The sequence below is a fragment of the Zalophus californianus genome, chromosome 4, assembly GCF_009762305.2.
Source record: "Zalophus californianus isolate mZalCal1 chromosome 4, mZalCal1.pri.v2, whole genome shotgun sequence".
NCBI classification, from domain to species: domain Eukaryota; kingdom Metazoa; phylum Chordata; class Mammalia; order Carnivora; family Otariidae; genus Zalophus; species Zalophus californianus.
The window spans coordinates 111,063,129-111,071,446 of NC_045598.1; the positions used below are offsets into that span (position 1 = coordinate 111,063,129).

Here is an 8,318-nt window from a genome sequence, read left to right on the forward strand (position 1 = left end):
GGAAAAAGAGGGAAAAAATAATTTAAAATGTTTTAAAATAAATTGAACTCATTGTTAAGACCAAAGTGACTGAAAATATTGAATTACTAGGGTCAAAAGATAAGAAAAATCAATATCAATTTTGGAAATGTGGGATTATTTCCTGTACTAAAGAAGTTATATTATTTATAATATGAAATTGATTTGAAATAATTTCTGTATGTGTAGTTTTCCCCCAAATGCATTTTAAATCAAACAAAATGTTACAAATTGGAGGTGTTTCAATACTTAAGCCCAAATAGGCTGATTATAAAACAATGGATCATTAAAATGTCTTCCTAAGAAGTTCCTAAGAGTATGAAATAAGCATGGTGAGATATCATGGCATAAGTAAATTAATTCAATAAAATTAGGAAATTTGGAGATCTGAGATATTTGCTCTCTATTGAAACAGAAGATCTTAAGTGAATATTTGGATGAATTCTCAGGTAAAATTCAAAATCTAGACTAATGAGTTTTTGAATTTATTTTCAGTTTTAGGATTGTATTTTTAATCTTTTTTCGATTTTGTTATGTTATTTTTTCAAAATATAGCTTCAAGAATAATAATTCTATTATAAAATTGTGTAATTCCACATAGCTTTCTTATGTAGCACAAGTAAAACAAAAATAGAAAACATGGAAATGGGAAAACAACTGATTGTAGAGCTGGGACAGGAGATGTACAAGGAGCCTGGAGCAGCTTGTAGTGTCAGAAATTAGGGAAGTATTCAAAACCCAAAACTACAGGGTATGTCAAAGGGATACAGGAGCCAACTGAAAGAGCTCCCAATAGCCAAAGGTGGAATAATTAATCAGAGAACAAAAAAAGTAAATAATGTAGTAATAGATTATAGCCATACTGCTATGGACTGAACTGTGTTCCTGTAAAATGTATATGTTGAAGTCCTAACCCCCAGTGTGATAGTGTTTGCAGATGGGGCCCTTGGGAGATAATCAGGTTTAGATGGGGTCCTCATGAAGGGATTAGTGCTCTGATAAGAGGTGATTTCTCCTCTCTCTCTCTCTGCCAAGTGAAGACACAGAGAGAAGGTGGGCTGTATTAAGTCAAGAAGAGAGCCCTCACCAGGGAACTGAATCTTTCAGGACCATGATCCTGGACTTCTCAGCTGCCATGACTATAAGAAACAAGTATTTGTTGTTTAAGCCACTCAGTGTATGGTATTTTGTTATGGCAGCCCAAGCTGACTAAGACACATACTGATATAAATAATGGTTGAATGAATGACAAAATAGGGGAGAGGGGACAAAACTCTGAAGAATTCCAAATAATTTATGTAGATTCTCCCCCTCAAGAAGGGGCAGCAAACTCCCATAAGTACAGGCTGCACTTGTGACTTCATCCAAGAGGATAGAATGGAAAGGAGATGAGAGTAACTAAGGCAGGAAAATCTGGTAAATACACCCTCAGCCATATATGGTCAAGAGTAACAACAACAGTGATACATCGTTTTGAGAGGATGTACTCTTGCCATGATGTGATGAAAATGTTTACCTCTGAGTTCTTCTTAACAAAAAAGGTATATCCCAGTCTGAACATGAGAAAACACCACAAACTACAATTCAAGGGTAATTCTACAAAATACTTGACCAGTGCTTCTCAAAACTCTTAAGGCCATCAAAACCCAGGAAAGTCTGAGAAACTGTCACAGCCAAGAGGCACCTAAGGAGACATGATGACTAAGATTAATGTGGGGCCCTGAATGGAATCCTGGAACAGAAACAGAACATTAGGTCAAAACTAAGGAAGTGTGAAGGATTCTAGAGTTTAGGAAATGGTAATGTACCCAAATCAGTTTCTTAGTTTTGACAAATGGAACATGGTAATATAATATGTTAATCAGGGAAACTGAATAAGAGTATAATAGGAATGCTACAGACTTTGCAACTTTTGTGCAAATAGAAATTATTCTATATAATATAAATATAAAACTATTCTAAAATAAAAATATTTTTAACAAAAAGCAGGACAAAGATAAAGTAAAATTCCTATTGTCAGAATTGTCAGTAATCTTGTACATTGAACATTACAATTTAATAAATATATATTAAATTCAGTTGTGTATTTTATAACCATTTTATTATTATTCGAATATTTAGTAAGTATCCCAATTATTTTATAATAAAAATTTAATCTTGATTTCATTTTCATCTTTTTTCTCTTAGTTGTAATATAATTTTTAGTGTTTTCCCCTGAAACATTTTTTTCATAGTATGCTTTCCCAATCATTCAATAATTTAAAATATACTTCTGTGGTCATCATTTGCCTACTATCTCCCCAATAATAATAGGTTGATATATGGACTTCTGGTCTCTGTATTGCTATGGTTGGAATATGTAAAGGGGTGGTGGGTTGCAATTACCTACATCCTTCTTACCTGAACCCACTTCTTCTTTCACACCTGTAATGGCACCTCTCTGCTTATACCAGTATTAACATTCTTATTTTCAATCAGTCTGTTTATATGTCAGCATGGCACTGGGGAGTGTAAACTACAGAACGTTAGCTACCATCTCCATCTTCAATCACCTTTGTGTTGCTTCTACAAATTTTTCCTGTGGTACAGTGACTGAAAAACACACCTATTCCTCAGTTAGGTTCTTTACCTCCACATGCATGAATCCTGCATTAGAAGAACACTCTGGCCTTTATCTACTCTGTAATGCATTACTGTCCATAGAAGTATTGGTGAATTATCTGACTGGTATGCTAGAACCACCAATATGCACAACACAATCCCTTTTTATTTTGTGTTTGGGATACTTCAATGTGTAGGAAACAAACAAACAAAAATAGGAAATAAGAAGGAAGAAAGGAAGAGGGAGGGAGGAAAAGAGACAAAAACAAAGAGAAAAGATCTGTTCCTTCATGTTCTAGGCTTTTCCTGGAAGACCCTTCCTGTAAGGGACATGAATGCAACACTGTCTATAATCAGGTAAGTAGGTGTTTTTCTACAGCTCTTTCATTAATAAAGGTGTTGTTTTAATTTCTGCTTGCTCAATTTCCTGTCTCACAATTGATTCTGAATCTGTCTGTAGAAGAATTATTTATTGGGTTTCCTAGAATCCACACATGCCCACTGTTATGGACTTACCTGTCTTCTATAATCCCCTTGCCCTAATAAGTACTAAGAATAGGCATTTTAAAAAATATTTTTATAGCAAGCCATTGAACATTATACCACTAGGGACTCAGTAATTTAAATTAACACATTGATCTAGTTCACCTTTATTATTCCCTTTTTACATATAAAAATTTAATGTGGAGGCCCAGGCTGCAACAATTCTCTTTTTTTTTCTTTTCTTTTTTTTTTTTTTTTGCAGCAATTCTAAGAAACTAAGCTCTTGAACGACACAGGCCTTAGCACTAGCTCCTTCCTAATGATTTCCAAATCTGTTCTACCTCCGCTGCCCATGCTCCTGTTCTTATTTTTGTTCTGTTTTGTTTTGTTTTTTCATTTGGATCATTAATGTTATTTGACTTCAATTTTTTTCTTCTGTGGGCTTCTACTTTTTCTTTTCAAACTCTCCTTGTTTCACTCTGAAAACCAACATTAATGTAATTTCCTGAGTGAGGCACTCAGGTTGTTTATAACATGAAAACCTCTCATTACCTAACCTCATTCTCTTGTCCTTACAGACACAGTGTTCTGCCATAAATTGGCCAGTTTATCCACTCTAGAACACTTTTCTAACTATCCTTTATGAATATCACCACTATTGATTGTTTCTCATTCATAAAAGTCAAGTTCAAAATTTTTTTCCTGTTTTAAGCCCTTATGAATAACTGCTTGGAATTTACTTACTCCTCCACCTAGTATGAAAAAAACCCCAACAACTTCATTTATGCCTTTTATGAGCTTTCTTGCTTATATTAATTAATAGATATTGGAGATATATATTAAGTATATATATAAAATATTTAACACATTAAATATCTATATTATTCAATATATTAGTCAATTTATGCTAAGATTTGCTTTATTAAATGTTTAGCAAATTAGTACTGTAAAATATTATAAAATGATTAAAATGTATAAAATGTTTAATAAAGGGCGCCTGGGTGGCTCAGTTGGTTAAGTGACTGCCTTCGGATCAGGTCGTGATCCTGGAGTCCCAGGATCGAGTCCCACATCGGGCTCCCTGCTTGGCAGGGAGTCTGCTTCTTCCTCTGACCCTCTTCCCTCTCGTGCTCTCTATCTCTCATTCTCTCTCTCTCTCAAATAAATAAATAAAATCTTTAAAAAAGGTTTAATAAAATTATTGAATATGAAAATATATTAAATATTTAATATACTAAGTATATTCTATATTAATACATATTCATATAAATATATACATATTTCTAACAATTATATATAGAGAATCTTCCTAGGAAATGGAAATCATAGATTTTAATTCCAAGGGTTTCCCCATACTAGCCATGAGAACTTGAGCATGATACAAACTCTCAAGCTCTTAGTCTTAACTAACAGGTAGTTTTATGTAATGCCATCAGTAAGGCCACATGGTAGATAGTGAACTCATGCAGGGCTGGATCTCATGACCCCAAGACCATGACCTGAGCCAAAACCAAGAGTAGGACACAGCCGACTGAGCCATCAAAGGACCCCTGCCCAAAGTAAATTTGAAAATAAAATTTACTTTTATGCTTTCTTTAAAAAAAATAACTGTGCTTTTGTTTGAAGTAGTTTCAGAATTGAATTAGATTAAAAATCATTACTTTCTCAGCAGTAGAAAAAGTTTACAGTCTAATGAGGGAAGGTGAACACTAAAAATAAATAAATACAAGTAAAATATATTATCAGATACTTCAAGTGATTTGAAGAAGTATAAACCAAGGAAAGGAGACAGGGACATGGAATGGTGCATTTTAGAGTGAGTGGTCACAAAAAAAAATGCTTCTGAGAAGGTGCAATGAGGAAGAGAGATATGCAAATGTCTGGGGAGACAAGTGTTAAGTGTAGGTCAAATAGCAATGCAAAGGCCCTGAGGTGGGATTATCCTGCTGTATTGGAAGAATAGTAAAGAGTCCAGTGTGCCTTGAGGAGAGAATGAGGGTCAAAAGGGGATTTTTGAGATCAAGAAAATGACTAGGGCTAAATAATTCAGAGTGATATAGTTTAGTATGGAGTTTAACTTATACTTCAAAGGAACTTACACTTGCAAAGGAAACCAAGGAGAAACACATCACGCATCTTTTCTCTTTACCTATTTTGTTCTTTGTTCATTTCTTCCTTTATGTCTACCTTCTTTGGATCAATTAAATAATTTCCATGATTTCATTTAATTTCAGTTCATAATTGTTCATTGAAACATTTTTTGATGGTGATTTGAAGTCATAGTCTAATAATTTCATTATCAGTATCATCTTTGTGTCAACATATGTTGATTATCTTTTCTTATTCAAACAGATTTTTGCTGGATTGTGGTATGACAAGTGGTTTTTGATGAGGACCTGGGCATTTGGGGTACTATGTTATGAGACTCTGGATCTTATTTAAACCCATTACATTTTACTTTGTCTGACAGTGCTGTGATGAGGAAAATAGGTGTTGCCTTGTTGCTGCCAGGAGGAGGTAGAAGTCCAGGCTGCCCCCTAGGTCTCTGTTGACACTCATGGGTCAAACTTTTTAATGATGGTCAGAGGTAGAAGTTCAAGGTTTCCAGTAGGCTTTAGTTGATGCTCTCCTTTACTAAAAGCATCTCTTGTTACTTATGGTCATGTGGCCTCCACTGGCATCATGGAGGGAGGAGTATGATTTCATTACACCTGGGTTATGGTGAAAGTCCTGGCTCTCCACTAGGCCTTCTCTGACATCACCCTGTGGGGACAGGGAAGAGTTTCTCATGCCATCAGATTGGAATAAAAGTTCACACCACCCATGTGATCTCCATTGAAACTGTGAGGCTGGAGTCTTTTTACTACCCGGCAGGAATGAAAGTCCTGGTTCCCTTATTAAGGCTTTCTTGATACCACATCAGCAGGGGGGTTGAGACATTTATACTCTTTAAAAAGTTCACTTAATTGCTATCTGTAAATTAGATTCCATTAAAATGCAAAGACTGTAACACCATCTTTGGGGTGATCCATGATGGATGTTTTGAGGGCAGCTGACCCACAGCCTGCATGCTCCGGACCGCCTCCTTGTGGAAGCCTGAGCTGGCCATGTATCTTTCTCCCTTTGTCTCATAACCATGTCCACCAATGAAAATGCTAATTCACCAGCTGCCCACCTTAACAGATTCAAGAACAAGGGGAAAGACAGTACAGAAATGAGGCAGCGTCGAATAGAAGTTCATGTGTAGCTGAGGAAAGCTAAGAAGGGTGACCAGATGCTGAAAAGGGGAAACGTAAGCTTGTTTCCTGATGTTACCTCTCCACTACAGGAAAACCACAACAACCAAGGCACTATAAATTGGTCTGTTGATGACATTGTCAAAGGCATAAATAGCAACAATTTGGAAAGCCAGCTCCAGGCTACTCAAGCTGCTAAGAAACTGTTTTCTAGGGAAAAACAGCCCCCATAATCCGGGCTGGTTTGATTCCAAAATTTGTGTCCTTCTTGGGCAGAACTGATTGTAGTCCCATTCAGTTTGAATCTGCTTGGGCTCTCACTAACATTGCTTCTGGGACGTCAGAACAGACCGAGGCTGTGGTACATGGAGGTGCTATCCCAGCATTCATTTCTTTGCTGGCATTTTCCCATGCCCACATCAGTGAACAGGCTGTATGTGCTCTAGGAAACATTGCAGGTGATGTTTCAGTTTTTTGAGACTTGGTTATCAAGTATGGTGCAGTTAACCCAATATTGGCTCTCCTTGCAGTTCCTGATATGTCATTTGTAGCATGTGGTTACTTATGTAACCTTACTTGGACACTTTCAAACCTTTGTCACAACAAGAATCTTGCACCCCCATTAGATGCGGTTGAGCAGATTCTTCCTACCTTAGTTCGTCTCCTGCATCATGATGAACCAGAAGTATTGGCAGATAACCGCTGGGCCATTTCCTACTTTACTGATGGTCCAAATGAATGGATTGAAATGGTTGTGAAAATAAGAGTTGTGCCCCAGCTTGTGAAGCTTCTAGGAGCTACTGAATTGCCCATTGTGACTCCTGTGCTAAGAGCCATAGGAAATATTTTCACTGGAACAGATGAACAGACTCAGGTTGTAATAGATGCAGGAGCACTTGCTGTTTTTCCCAGCCTCCTAGGAAACCCCAAAACTAATATTCAGAAGGAAGCTACACGGACAATGTCAAACATCACAGCTGGTCACCAGACAGATACAGCAAGTTGTGAAATCATGGATTAGTCCCTATCCCTCATTGGTGTTCTCTCTAAGGCAGACTTTTAAAACACAAAAGGAAGCTGTCTGAGCTGTGATCAACTATACAAGTGGTGGGACATTTGAACAGATTGTATACCTTGTTCATTATGGATATTGAACCATTGATGAACCTCTTAACTGCAAAAGATACCAAAATTATTCTGGTTATTCTGGATGCCATTTCAAACATCCTTTCAGGCTGCTGAGAAACTAGGTGATACTGAGAAACTTAGTATAATGATTGAAGAATGTGGAGGTTTGGACAAAATGGGAAGCTCTACAAAAACCATGAAATGAAGTCTGTGTACAAGCTCATTAAACTTGATTGAGAAGTATTTCTCTGTAGAGGAAGAGGAGATCAGAATGTTATGCCCAGAAACTACCTCTGAAGGCTATATGGTTCCAAGTTCAGGATGGCGCTCCAGGGACCTTTAACTTTTAGATTGTACAGCTGAGGCAGAAAGTTGTTTGCTGTGTACTCTGGTAGAAGGTTGTCTTACTGTTTCTCTACTAAGAACTCTTTTTAATGTGTTTTGTTATTGTAACACGTTTTACAACGAAACTCTACTTGACCAGTTCCAAACTGTACAACCTGTATGAAGCTCCTCCTCTCAGTGGGTTTCTTATTTCTATGTGGAATCTTCTCTCTTGCAGTGTCCTGTAAATAAAGATTAAATTCCACTCTTTTCTTTAAAAAAAAAATGCAAAGGACTATAAATGCGAGCTATTTCTTCCCTTTGAGCAATCTATGGCCTGCAGACCAAATCTGGTTCATGGTTTTTTTGTGCAGCCCATATTATAAAAATAATTTTTACAGTTTAAAAAGGTAGTTTTTTCTAAAAAAGAAAATACAACAGAGGTCTTTGTTGCCTGAAAAACTTAAAATATTTGTGTCTTACCTTTTATAGGACACATTTACAAGTCTCCGCCTTACAGCAAAAGAA

General features: G+C 36.5%; 1 pseudogene; it reads left to right on the forward strand.

Annotated features, from left to right (window-relative positions):
* Window positions 1–6,410: 6,410 nt before the first annotated feature.
* On the forward strand, window positions 6,411–7,816 carry LOC113912538 (annotated as a pseudogene).
* The last annotated feature ends 502 nt before the right edge of the window (window positions 7,817–8,318 follow it).